Source organism: Rattus norvegicus, chromosome 17, assembly GCF_021556685.1.
Source record: "Rattus norvegicus strain SHRSP/BbbUtx chromosome 17, alternate assembly SHRSP_T2T, whole genome shotgun sequence".
Lineage (NCBI taxonomy): Eukaryota > Metazoa > Chordata > Mammalia > Rodentia > Muridae > Rattus > Rattus norvegicus.
Window position 1 is genome coordinate 91,757,969 of NC_141550.1, and position 13,794 is coordinate 91,771,762.

The 13,794-nt window shown below is 42.9% G+C and overlaps 1 protein-coding gene across 2 annotated transcripts in view; it reads left to right on the forward strand.

The window, feature by feature from the left end:
* Positions 1-928: 928 nt before the first annotated feature.
* Apbb1ip (amyloid beta precursor protein binding family B member 1 interacting protein) overlaps positions 929-13,794 on the forward strand; it is a 93,216-nt gene continuing 80,350 nt past the window's right edge. For both annotated transcript variants that reach the window (XM_087590864.1, XM_087590867.1), the window contains exon 1: positions 929-1,092. The gene's annotated coding sequence lies outside the window, so the exon portion shown is untranslated. The remainder of the gene's footprint in view (positions 1,093-13,794) is intronic.

Consider the following 13,794-nt stretch of genomic DNA (forward strand, 5'->3'; position numbering starts at 1 on the left):
ATACAAACTATGAACAAACAAAAACATGAAAACAAAAACAAAAAGCAGTCTTGGTGGCACATGATATTCAAGAGGCAAAAGCAGGAGGAACTCTGAGTGTTTGAAGCCAGCCTGATCTACATTGTAAATTCTACGACAGCCAGTGTGACACAGTTACACCCTGTCTTTAAAAAAATAAAAAAACAAAACAAACAAACAAACCAACAAACACAGGGGACCACAGTCCATCATCAGATGAATCTCCACTGAAGAGAGTAGACTCTGGGGCAAAGGCTATCACGCTGGGCCACTTCTCTGTCCACCCTCACTGGAGTGTCCCCTACTGGGCTGGCCCAGGAAGTCTTGCACAATGGCAAGAGAGAGGAAGTGCAGCGAGGATTGAAGTAAAGACATAGAAGGCTGTCGCAAAATAAGCTGGCCTATTTTCCTTTTGTGGAACTTAATAGATCAGGATTGATCCTCGCGGTGTGAAAATAAACAGAAGACAGATCTCAACAGTAGCAGAGGGTCCTTTTCTTAGAACAGTGAAGAGCAGCAGTCTTGGGGGAAGTGGAGGGTTTCGTGGGGCAGAAAAGGGAACTGTTGGGGTGGACGATTCCATCTGCACATCTGTTCCGCTCAAGTCTCAAAGTTGTAACCAACAGAGGTTGATATTTTGAACTTGTTGGGAACAACGTCCCAGCCCCTAACTGCCTGCAGGTGTTACCAACTGGTAAACTCTGTTGTTGGAAAAAACAGCCCAAGCTCGCCAAACTTGCTGAGCCTTAGGCAGGGCTTGGTGTCTGTCTCCTCTCCTCCAAGGCTCTGCTAGCTAGCACTTCGGTGTAAAGCCCAGAGAGTCGGCGCGTGGTGGGCAGGGCTCACAGCACTTCCTCCTTTAGCCCACGTCCTCGCCTCGAGGCTGGCCCAGCCCAGAGGCGCCAACCGCAGATCTCTGCTCATTCCGGTGCAATTCGGCTCAGCTCCGCTCATCTACACTCAGCCCCGCACTTCTTGGCTCTCCCCCCAACCCCTCCTGGCGTCTCGGCTCAGCCCGGCGCATCTCAGCACAGCCTCCCCGCTTCTCTGCACAACCACCCCTCAGCTGTCACGGTAAGCAGCACCCTAGCCCTGCTCGCCGACTCGGTGCACTCGAGCTGCCTCTCTGCGCGTCCTGTGTGTGTACTGTGGGTGGGGGGACGGGACCACGCGACCTAGGTCCATGCACCATGTAAACCCGCGCGACCTAGCTTCGGATCCCCTGCGCACCCCTTGGGCACTTGACCTGTACCAAACCTGGGACTCCCTCTTCTCCCTCCTAAGTTCAGTTTTAACAATTTTCTGCTTAAGAGATGCTACCAGCTCTCAGATCTGGTACCCCACCTTAAACTGATCTAATCTTGAAACAAAACATTCACTGAAGCATTTTAGGGTACCATGCTGTTAGGTGGTAGCCTGGGGAGACTTCTGAGAGTCAGAGGACACATAGCTCAAAGTGTTGCCCTTCATTGAAAACTTTAAGTAACTGCAATTCTACTTTTTGAAGACCGTCTTTCCCTCTTCCATCTCTTTTTCTTTGTAAAAATGTGTTAAAGATGAGTTTGAATACCAGACATGGGTTTCCTAATTCAGTTTGGAGTAAAGATGCAGCAAATGCTTTAAATCATGAAAGATGAAGACGGTCTTATATACCATCACCACCCCCAGAACTCCCAGGGCAGGCCCTCACTCAGACCTTAGTGTACCTCTTCATTCCCCTTTCTCGGCTCTCATAACGTGGTGCCCAGGGACATGTGCTCTCCTAGAGACTCTCAGCATCTCTGTTCAAAGAGTATTTTTGTGATAGGAACGCTGAGTAAAAGGGAAAAATAGAACAGACAAGAGGCTATGGGTTTATCCTCCACACAAGTGATGTGGTGTGAACAAAAGCAAGCCAGCACACCACTGCTGGCTTTTTAAAATCTGGGTCCCGAAACTGAAACTTCAGGAAACCTTGGCTTTCAGACTAAACCAGGAGTTTTGCCTTCTGGGCCTCCCTAAAACACAAGCATGTGGGCCTGGAAAGGAATGTTGGCTAGCAAGATAGCAGAAGATAGGAAAAGAGTCCCTTGTCCTTCCTGTCTGTTCAATGAGCTCAGAATCTGACAAATGTAATGTCATGCTCAAACTATTAGCACTTAACTTTTACATTCTTACAAATATTTGTGACCTTTCTGGTACTTGGTAGATTCCCGTGGTTGCTACATCTACCCAATACTAGCTAGACAGGGGTGAACTTCATTACATTGTTTTAACCACACTGGAACTCAAGTAGTAAATGAGATTATACCTTAGAAGAATGGAGACAGTAACAGTTCTGGGAAGGGGTCACATGCTACTTCAGTCTTGTATCCAATACCAGAGAGGACAGGAGGATATGCCAACAGACTTTTGTTATCCGCTGAAATATAAACACTTTGATTTTTGTTTCTGAGAAATTGCTCTTAAAAAGCAACATAATTTCTGGTCTCTATATAAGTTGCCAACATCCTACTGTATTGCATTTCAACAGTCCTGAGTTACTATATTATGAGAAATGTAACTTTGAAATGTGTAGTTAATTACACATATTCAGTAGGCTCTGTAGCACCCACTGAATTTTCTTGGAAGTTTTATATTCTGAGAATAATTACCCGTTCCACCATATGTCACAGATAGATAAAAAAAAATGTAGATATTTCCATATTATATAGTGAGCAATTTATCAAGTTCATTGCCATGAATGTTTGAGTTATGCTACTTTGATTTCTCAAGAGGCATTGTTGATTTTTATTTTTATTTATTTCTAGTTCTTTTCTATTTCATTTTTACCTATTTTGATAAGTAAGCCTTTTAAGGAGTCTGTCATTTTTTAGAATAAATTCAATTCCTGCTCTGTAATCTATCAAACTATAACATTTACAACATTATTGAACCTCATAAGTAATCTTAGGAACTTACAAAATTATCTAAAATAAATAAGACAAACATGGACATTATACACATAATTGGAAGGTAATTTTATGCAATGCTTTGGATAATTATGCATGTGAAAAAATTGTATATTGCAGCTAAGCGTCTGGGTGCCTTTTCCGCCCCTTAGAGATGCCGAATAAATTCTGTGGTAGCTCTGTGTCTAGACTCTGACATGGCTCCTGCAGTTATATTAAGCCTCAAGACTGAACATTTTTTAATTAACATGGTTGATCCTTTCAGTATGAAAGTTTGTGTTTTGTATCAATTCTCTCATCCCAAATAATAACTATCTTTAAAAGTTCAAATATTATATTAATTCACTGCAAATGAATTGCATTGTGTATACATTGTAATATACATTGTAAGATTTAAGGGTATTTGGCAAGGACACTGGTTGTATAGTGATGTATATGTGCTTTATAGTGATATTAGAGAATTAACTTTCAGTGGCAACTTAATATATCTGAAAAATAGTACTACTCCAGGGAGAAGAGGAGAGCGACACTAAGACATGATGCCACTTCTACCAGTTCAAGAGATGGAAAGGCAGGGCTTGGGGACAGGTAGGGACTAGCAGTAGGGACTGCCACCCTTGTGTCACTACTTCACAGCCAAATTCTATCACCACAGTTGAGGTTCGAAATGTCTCAAGCCCCAGGACCCAGTTTGCTCATTGGTCCAAATTTTGAGGCAGTAGGAAAGATAAAATATCACACCAAGCCATCCTCCTTCTCAGTTCAGACTCAGAAGCTTCAGTTCCAGACTACATTTCCTGTGAGCTGACTATAGATCACGAAGAACCATGTTATGAAACCTATTTATTTCCTTCTTTCTCTCGCAACCTGGGTCCCCTTTGGCTCACCGTGCGGCAGTAGTACATAATACTGGGTGTTTGTTTGTTTGTTTTTTAGCAGCTAACAGCATAAACCCCTTATCCAAGTTCTTGAGACCAGAAATTTCATATTTTGGATTTTTGGAGGTAGAATGTTTGCATATACAAGAGATATCGTGATGACTCATTGTGAACATGAAATTCATTTGCTCCATATGCACTTTATACACATAGTTGGATGGTACTTTATGCAACGCTGTAAGTAATTTTGTACATGAAAAAAAGCTTATGTATTTCAGCTAAGGGGGACAAAGAACATTTACCCCCTTGGGAAAGCTAAATAAATTCTGTGTTCTGTGCCTACACTTTTTTGACTTTGAACTGTCATCTGTGGTCCCTGTGGAATTTTCTGTTTGTGACATCATGCTGGTGCTCTGAAATACGTCAGATTTTGGAAGATCTAAGATTTGGAGTTTTCAGAGGTAGAGATGCTTAACCAGACACTGTGATGGCTTAGTTACCGTGTGACTAGCTAGCTAGTCTTCACATCTAGACTTGTACTACTGTAGCTTCTCTCTGTCACTGAAATGAGAGCACAGACAGGTTAAGAAATGCACGTCGACAGTAACATGGAGGAGAGCTGATATGGCTGGAGAAGTTTGATAGCAGCACCCTACATCAAGCACAAGAGTTCAGATGAGGCGAAAGATAGGACCGAACTTCAGTGACCTTAGAGCCTAGCGATGGAGAGAAAAGCAGACAGTGATAACTCTACACGGGACTCAAGCTGTGTTCTGTGTGACCACATAGCAGGCCAGAGGGGGGGAGGGGGATGAACGGATGAGAGAATCAAGCAAAGTAAGCAAACTTGCCTTGTGACCGATGGAAGACAGATGTCACCCTCAACTCTACAGTTACTGCCTTTGTCTTTGGAAAAGCAGTCTCCTTTGCCCCAAACCTGTTTTCATTATTACATCCAAATTCCTCCAGGTGGCCTTCCGGCTTGATTAAATCAACAACATAGTAAGTCTAATCCTTTCTCCAACTCTACTGGAAGTCCTTCTGATTTGAACTTACATAACAGACTCATCAGAGATGAGCCTGTGTGCTAGGAGGGAGATAAATGCTTAAGTACAGAGAAAGTCTGCTCCCACACCGTGGCTGGAAGATTTAGGTCCAGGTAACTACATCCTGTCAGACTGTAGAGAAATCAGAAGTGATACTAGAACAGCCAAGCTGTGAATGGCAATTTTCTCTTCGTTTTTACTATGAAATTTTCATGTATGTGAATAACTATATATTCATATATCCATATATTCATATCTTATCCATATATTTGTGCGTGAGTGTTTGTGTGTGTGTGTGTGTTGAGAACCACTGTCATACAGAAAACTTACTGACTTGCTCCTCATGGCTTGCTCAGCCTGCTTTATTAGAACCCAGGACCACCAGCCCAAGGGTTGCCCCACCCACAATGTACTGGGCCCTCCCCCATCAATCACTAGTTAAGAAAATGCCTTACATGCTTGCCCACAAACCAATCTTATGGAGGCATTTTCTCACTCAAAGTTCCTACCTCTCAAATGACTGGCTATAACTGTGTCAGATTGACATAAAACTGTCCAGCACACTGAATAAGGACACTGACCCCCGAACTCTCTCACTGCAGCCACAGAGAGGTTGCTGTGATCCCTGTTAGGTCTTTTCAACTTGTTTCATATTGGATCTCCAATTTCTTTCTCATTGCCCAACTCCTATTTGAGGCTACTAAGGGCTCTTCAGAAGAGCCTCCCCTTGCTCCCTCCTCAAATCCCATTCAAGCACTGAAACAGGCCTTAGCTAAAGCATGTACCTTATCACTACCCAGTCCTTCCAAATCCTTCTTTCTGTCCCTCCATGCTAACCAGAGCCAGACCCTAGCCTTCATTTACTCATGAGTGGGAGATACGTACAATCCTGTCCCATATCAGTCTCAACCAGTCTAAACCCTTCCTGATGCTATGACTTTTTATTGCAGTTCTTCATGTTGTGGTGACCCCCAACCATAAAAACATTTTTGTTGCGACTTCCTAGCTGTTATTTTGCTACTGTTCAGAATCATAATGTAAATATCTGATATTTGTGATGTCTGATATATAACCCCTAGGAAAGAGTTGGATCCAGCCCTAAAGAGGTGGAGACCCACAAGTTGAGAACCACTGTTGTAGACAGTTAGCTCTTGTTACAAATGAATGGCCGTCCAGCCTACACTGATGCTGCCTTGATCGTCTCAGAAGCCAACAAAATTTCCTCACATAATCTAATAACTATTGACTCCTGCCATTCTCTCAAAGATCTCAGTCACCAAGCCTCCCAGGTCCAAACCTTCCATGCCTCTCTCCTTGACTCTAATATCTCCTTGGAACCATGCCATAGCTTCATCCTGCCATTGTCCTTCCAGCCCGCATGACTCCCATGCCCCAAGTACCTTGACATTCATGCACAGATAGTAAGCCATTCTCTCAATCCCTTCATGCACAATTCAGTCACCTCACTTACAGACCCACAAGTCCCAGATTGGTTTATAGACAGGGGCTCCCTAAAAGCACCCCCTTATGCCTCTGATTATGTCACCATCCAGGACCCTCTTAATACCCACAACTACACCCTCATCAAAGCCAACCTTCTAGCCCTAGGTACCATTTCCCAACAAGCCAAACTCACTGCCTTTAAACAAGCCCTAATGCTGGCTAAGGATCTTTCTGTTCATATATATTCATACTCAAAATATGCATATAAAATAATTCATTTAAATATTCTAATGTGGGGGAAAAGAGCCTTCCTCACCCAAAGGAAACCCCAATCACCATCTCCCTTGTCCAGGACTTTTGGATCCTTTTTCTGTCCATTGCAACCATGATCCATGAAAAAGACCAAAAAATACATCTTCTCTCTCAAAACAGAACACGCAGATGAACTAGCATAAGAAATAACTCCCCCACACTTAGACCTTCATCTGCCCTCTCTCTTTTCTTGCCTATCACAGTCCCCCTTTTACCCCCTGATGTATTTATAAAAACATAAAGAGAGTGGGAATGTGTTCTTGGGAGGTGTGGGGGAAGCAGGCTCCTCTGCGCACCCAGGCTGAGGCATCCCTTCCCCCGAGGGACCAGCCACGCAACCCTGTAGTATAGAATAGAGTTTACTCAGGGCATGGGAAGGGGAGTTAAGAAGGTAGTAGGGGCAGAAAAAGGCAGAGGTGAGGGGGAGTAGAGAATTAGAGGAGTAGAAGCCAGCCCTAAGCTGGACAAAAGGAGGAGAGGATAAGAGAGAAAGAGAAAACAAGAGAGCAAGAGAGCTAGAGAGTGAGGAGGGGGCAAGAAGCCCCTTTTAGTGTCAGGCATACCTGGCTGTTGCCAGGTATCTGTGTGGGGTGGAGCTTAAACAGAATGCTAACACCCCCTCACCCAAGTTTTCTCACACATATAACCTTTGTTTCATCTATCTTATCAGACTCTAATTTTCCATCCTACAAAATTATGGATAAAAAAGTATTATCCATTTCAAAGACCAACAGATCCATAGAGCCTTGACAGACACCTATGATACTTACCAAAAAGCATAGCTCTATATCAAACCTCAATATCAAAGTTTTCATCTCACCAAATTCAAGACCTCCTGACAGCCATGTATTGTGTGTGTGTGTGTGTGTGTGCGTGTGTGTGTGTGTGTGTGTGTGTGTGTGTGTGTGTGTGTGTGTGTGTTTATCATTGATACCTTCTCTGAATGGGCCCAAGCATTTCTGACTACCAATGAAAGAGCACCCACATACCTACTCCCTGGTTAGACTAGTCATTCTCAGTACAGTCAGATAACCATCCAGAATTCACATCTTCGATTTCCCAAAATGTTTCAAATTGCTTAAAAGTCTTCTAGAAGTTTCACATTTCCTATTACTCCAGTCTTCTGTCGAGGTTGAAAGGACAAACCATAATATTTTTAAAAAGCCTCATAAAACTCACCCTACAATTAAAATAGGGTTGGGCTAAACTCCTGTCCCTGGCATCGCTCAAATTGAGAGCCTTACCTAAACAAGACAAACAAACAACTTCCACAAATAGCCAGTCCCTTTGAACTCATGTAAGCGATGACTCACCCACCCCACGCTCTCCCCTAATACCTCATTGCTCCTGTCTTTCCTATCAGTGTCCTTCCTTTCCTCAGGACAGAACTTTGGAAGCGTTCTAGCAATTCTTTACTTCTTCCACATCGCTCCTTCTAATATGGAGATAGAACATGTGGTCAATACCTCTGCTCCTGTCCATCATTCTGGACTGGACATGAAGTATAAGAGCAGTAAGAGCCAAGGTTGCTTTGGTGTAAATGACTGGAGTGCGAGATCAACTGTGGTGAGGTTAGAAGTGACCCAAGTTCATATCCGGGTATGAATCTCAAGAATCAAGTAGTAACAGTGCTGTGAAAGGCTAAGTAAGTGTGAAAACACAGCTATTGTTCCCATTGTTCCCATTGTAATATAGGATCATACCATCTTAGAAATAGGACATAAGACAAGACCTTTGGGAATCCCAAAGACTTAAACTTGTGTGTTTATAAAAAAATAAAGAGAGGATATGTCCCGAGTTTCTGCACCAATGTTGAATTTATAAAAAGATAAAGAGAGGAGGGATTATGTTCTATGGAGGTGTGGTGAGATATGGGAAAGGGGGCGCCTCTGCGTACCTATGCTGAGACATCCCTTCCCCCTGAGGGACAGCCACAGGACAGTATAGTATAGAATAGAGTTTATTAAGGGCATGGGGAAGGGAGTTAAGAGGGAGGGAGAGAGGGGGGTTAGGGAAATAGAAGAGTAGAGGCTAGCCATGAGCACATGGAGAGAAAGGGGGAAGGGAATGGGAAGACAAGGGACAAATGGGAAGAGGGGAAGCAAGAGAGAGCAAGAGAGTGAGGAGGGGGCAAGTAGCCCCTTTTATAGTGTCAGGCATGCCTGGCTGTTGCCAGGTAACTGTGGGGATAGAACTTAGAGAGAATGCTAACACAAACCATCCTAATCTAGCTAACTTTAAGAACACAGTCAGCTAATCAGCGCTCTCCCACTTCTGGATAGTCAAGACGACTCCAATTATCTTTAATATGTGTGAAAGGAAGAAGTGAACATAGAGGAGCCCTGTCTTCACACGTATAGTGTTGGTCAGTGATACACTGCAGTGAGGGACTTCTACAGATGCAGCATAGAAACAAGATCCTCAGGGAGGCAGCATGAGGCCCTTCCCCAGCACAAAAGCTTGTTGTGCCCAGAGGTGAAAGAGTTTCTGTTTTCAAAACCCAAGGCTAGATTTGAAATAAAAAGAGGCTTTCTCACTGTGCAGCTAGATTTCAAATGAGGCTCCCCTAGAAGCTACTGAGAATATCAGGGACGATGGTGAGGCATTTGAAAAGCTGGAAGTTGGGAAGCAGTTCTAGTGGAGTTTGCGATAACTAACATTTCCCTTAGCTCGGTAGCAGGTATCAGGGTGTGTCATTCTGAAGTGATAGAGCTGGCAGAATGCTGCTAAAAGCCATTGGCCACGATGACGTAGAGCAGTGGTTCTCAAACTGTGGGTCGTGACCCCTTTGGCAAACCTCTGTCTCCAAAACTATTTACATTACGATTCCCAACAGTAGCAAAATTACAGTTATGAAGTAGCAATGAAAATAATTTGATGGTTGAGGGCCAACACAAGGAACTGAATTAGAGGGTCACGGCATTAGGAAGGTTGAGGACCGCCAACGTAGGCAGTTCTCCAGAGCAAAGGTACAGTCCTTAACCCTTAGACTTTCGTCTCAAAAGAACACATTTTGCAGATGTGACAGGATGAAGGAGGTCCCAAGAAATATTCTTCTACTTCATATCGCGTTTCATAATTGCTATTCTGAGTGAGTTTATCTAGGACTGCTGTGTTTTTGCTGTTCCAGGTGCCTTATCTCTGCTGTTAGCATTCACGACTGGCAGTTACAGCAAGGAGCCATGTAAACTTGGGATGCAGCACTGTTTTCATTTGGGTATAGTGGCTTCCTTGGGGGGTGGGGTGAGGCCTGGGGGAGGGGAGTGGGGCCATCATCCCAGCCCCATCTTACTGTTCTTCCTCTGATTCAGCTCCATAAATGCTTGGCGTCAGCCAGCCAAGATTTCGTTCTTAGTGTATTTAGAATTTTGTGGCTTATATATTTCCTTTTTTGTAAACAACAGTCCTGTGGGCTGTGAGTAAAGGAAGTGCAGCACAGTGAATACTGGACAGAAAGGAAACCCCAAGAGGTCATATCCTCATGGTTCCTTTATGGAGTTGGGGCTGATACCTAACATACATTTCAGTTAGATGAAATTTTCTCAATGTAATATGGTAGTAACTTCATTTTCCTCCCCATTTCAAGTATTTTTATATTTCGAGGGTCAACTAGGTACCAGTGAGACGAGGTATAACTAAGATATGGTCCCTCATGCCCAAAAGATTGCAGCCCAATGGGAAGATGTGGCCTACAGATAAACACATGACAATTATAATGTACACTGATAGATTCAAAACTTCTGAAGTAAAGACAGTAACGATAGAAGGGGCAGTGTGTGGGGGAAGCTGCAGTGTGCTTTGAAGGATAGAGGACTGTCCAGGTGGGTCAGTGGAAGATAGTTGCCTCAGACACATGGGACAGTGTAGCAGGGCTGGAGCCTAAAGTTCATGGAAAGGAAAGGGAGCAGCCATGAGGAACATTCAGACTGTTCTCATATGATGTGGTCTCCATGCCCTGCCATGTTTGAGCCAAAGGCAGAGGCAATCCTTGAATGCCAGACCAGACCTAGCCATAAAGCACAATGCAGACCACATGTGGAACTTTGAATTTCCTGGAAACCACATACAAACGCTAACAGAAACAATTTTGCATTGACTCCAATCACATATTTGATGAAATATCTGAAACTATCATCTGATGAATGTTCACTGTTTTAAAATGTAGCAAGTTTAAGATGAGAGGAAATTATTTCTTTTTCAGTTTCCAAGAGCCTTCGGGTGTTTGTGTGTACAGCGCATGTCAGTCCAGCCACAGCTCAAGTGCCAAGCATCTGTGTGGTGCTGGTATCTGCGAAACTGGACAGAGCAGCTTGAGATAAAAGCAGATGAGTGGAGGCGTGGGGTGTTAGGTGAATTCTGAAGTCGACTGAGGAAAGGGAAGGAAGCAGTGTTCATTTTTGTTCTATCCCTAGCACCTGATTTGAATTCATATTTAAATCTCAAGTGGCTGTATTGTTTGTTGTTCTCTTTGCTTTACTTTGTAAGGTGTATTGTCCAGGAACTCACTCTGTAGATCAAGCCGGACTCAAACTCAAACCTCTGCCTCTCCAGTGCTGGGATTGAATGCATACATCACCATGCCAGGCTTTAAATCCCAGGAGTCCATTAGTACACTAGCAACAAAAACGGCCCCACATTTATTTCCTTTTGTGCTTCCTTTCCTCTGCCTGCTTTATTCTATGTATTCTGCCTAAAAGTGACAGGAACAGAAAAATAACTAGAAATTAACAACAAAGCATACTGCGCTAAAACCCACATCAGGCCCAGTTTGATCTGTTGCCCTTGGCAACACTGGTTGTCAACTTTTATTTTGTTTTCATTTGGGTCCACCTGCTACTGTACAAGCATAACACAACAGCAGCAGCAGCAGCAGCTAGTCACTTACAGTGGCTCTCCACCCAACAAATGCACTACCCTCTCAGTCAAGGGCAGAGACAGAAGATTTGGGGTACAGAACTGGAGACACCCAGGGTATAGCTTTAAAAGCCTTGGAGTGTGGACAGCATGATTCTCTCCTGTTCAGATAATGGAGTCTCTGTCCTAGGAACATATTTATAAATGCTCAGAAAGTGTGGACATATGGAATGTAGGTAAATTATTATGGCCTTAGGGCTGGGGAGTGTTGCCTGTTTGTTGAAAGGAGAACATAATAACAAAAAGTAAAACAGGGATATATTATCTGGTACTAAACACTGTATGGTATGAAGCTGTGTGTGTGTGTGTGTGTGTGTGTGTGTGTGTGTGTGTGTGTGTGTGTGGTGTGTATACACACGCAACTAAGTTTCGGTTGCCACGTTAGTTGCCTCTCCTAAAAGAAGTCTTGGCATTTGAATCTGAGGTGTCCCTCCAGGCTCCTGTCTTGAATGCTTAGTCCCAGCCTGTGGTGCTCTCTGGAGACCTGTGGTGCAGTTAGGAAGTGAAGCCTCGCTGGAGGAAAGAAAGTCCAGCATTGGCCTTAGAAGGCTTGCCACCCTGATCCCAAGCCGGTTGTCAGATATCCTCATCCTGATTCACTCAGGTGCCTAAAACCTGGCAGCATCCTGTTGGAAATGGTGCAGGCTGAGGTACAGAGAGTAGTTAATATGGGGTTATTTAAACCTGTTTAAGTGCAGACCAGACCAGAGCATTAAAGGAAGCCCTATGAATATTTGGCAGAAATACTTGGAATAGCATCTGACTTGTTTGAAACCTTTGGAATAAAACAAAATGAAAATGCATCCCCCTAGAAATCCTTAAGGATAAATCAAGTATTTTTCCCATATGTGTCCATGTTTGAAATAACCCTGTATTATTCAGATTCCTGTAAGTCATGAAAGACATCTTTCAGCCAAAGGGCACAAGGCAGAAGATAAGAACATGTCAGTTCTTTGACTTCACTCTCCTGTGTAGCAATGGCAGTGGAAACTAGAATAGTCATCTTTCATCGGAGACAAGTTTCAGGATCCCACTGAACATCAAAATTCATAGACATTCAAAGTGATGTAGCCTTTGCACAGAACATATATACACATTTTTTCATATATTTTGGATCATCTCATGGTTATTTAACATCTCTACTAAAGCATAACTGTTGAAGAAATAATAGTGACAGATATATATATATATATATATATATATGTATATGTGTATATATGTATGTTAGCAAGACCCTATCTCAACAAGAGATGGGAGAGTGGGGGAGGGGAGGGGAGCCTGTACATGTTAATTTTTTATTAGATTTTCATTTTGTGCAGTGTCTGACCTGTCTACTGTATATTATTATATCTATCCACTTACAGCTGGAATTTGCTATTCTGTGAGTTCTTTTTCCCACCATTTATCTTCTCTCATCACTGGATAAGAGAGAAAGAAGGATAGAGGAGGGAGAGGGAGAGAGAGAGAGAGAGAGAGAGAGAGAGAGAGAGAGAGAGAGAGAGAGACTGTTGATGACTTTCCTCTCCCAACACCTTGCCTAGCACCCTCCAACACTACACATACTCACCAAGAGTAGGAAACCTCCAGTTCAATTCCAGTTGATTTCATTGCAAACACAATTTTTTAATAAGTATTTTCCAAATTTGGTGAAATCTTCAACTGGTAAACCAACCCAATAAGGACAGTCACCTATAGGTGCAAAGTTAATTTCCTGCTCTCTTGGTGCAAAGCCTGGTTGAAGTAAGGAGACGGGATGTATTAAAGTCTTAAGAAGCTAAACAAGAGCATCATAAGGTACAGCTGATTCTAAAGAGCTTTGTTTAGAAATAAGAACGGGGTTTATTTTAAATGATCTTTCCCACATGCAGTGTTAAACTACTTTGGAAGGCACAGAGGAAAAAAATCAGGCTGGGAACCTATTGCTTCTTCCTCAGAATTTAGTGAATTGAAGAGTTGTTCTCTACCAACAATTGGGAACTCAACGATTTTCTTAAAATAATTGCTCAGAGGCTACTTTGATCATTGTAATCATTTTCTTCCACTTTTGCAACTTTGACATCCACAACATCTGTGGGTAAGCTTAGCTACTGTGTAAATCATATTCTATTTTCTATTCTCTTGTTATGTATGTTGAAATCTTTTTTGCCAAGACCTATGGAGTAAATAAGTAATGAAAATTCTAAGTCATTAATCTTCCTGACTTGACTTCCAATTATGAAATGAATGGCTCAGACCAAGTTAAACTGTGCACAT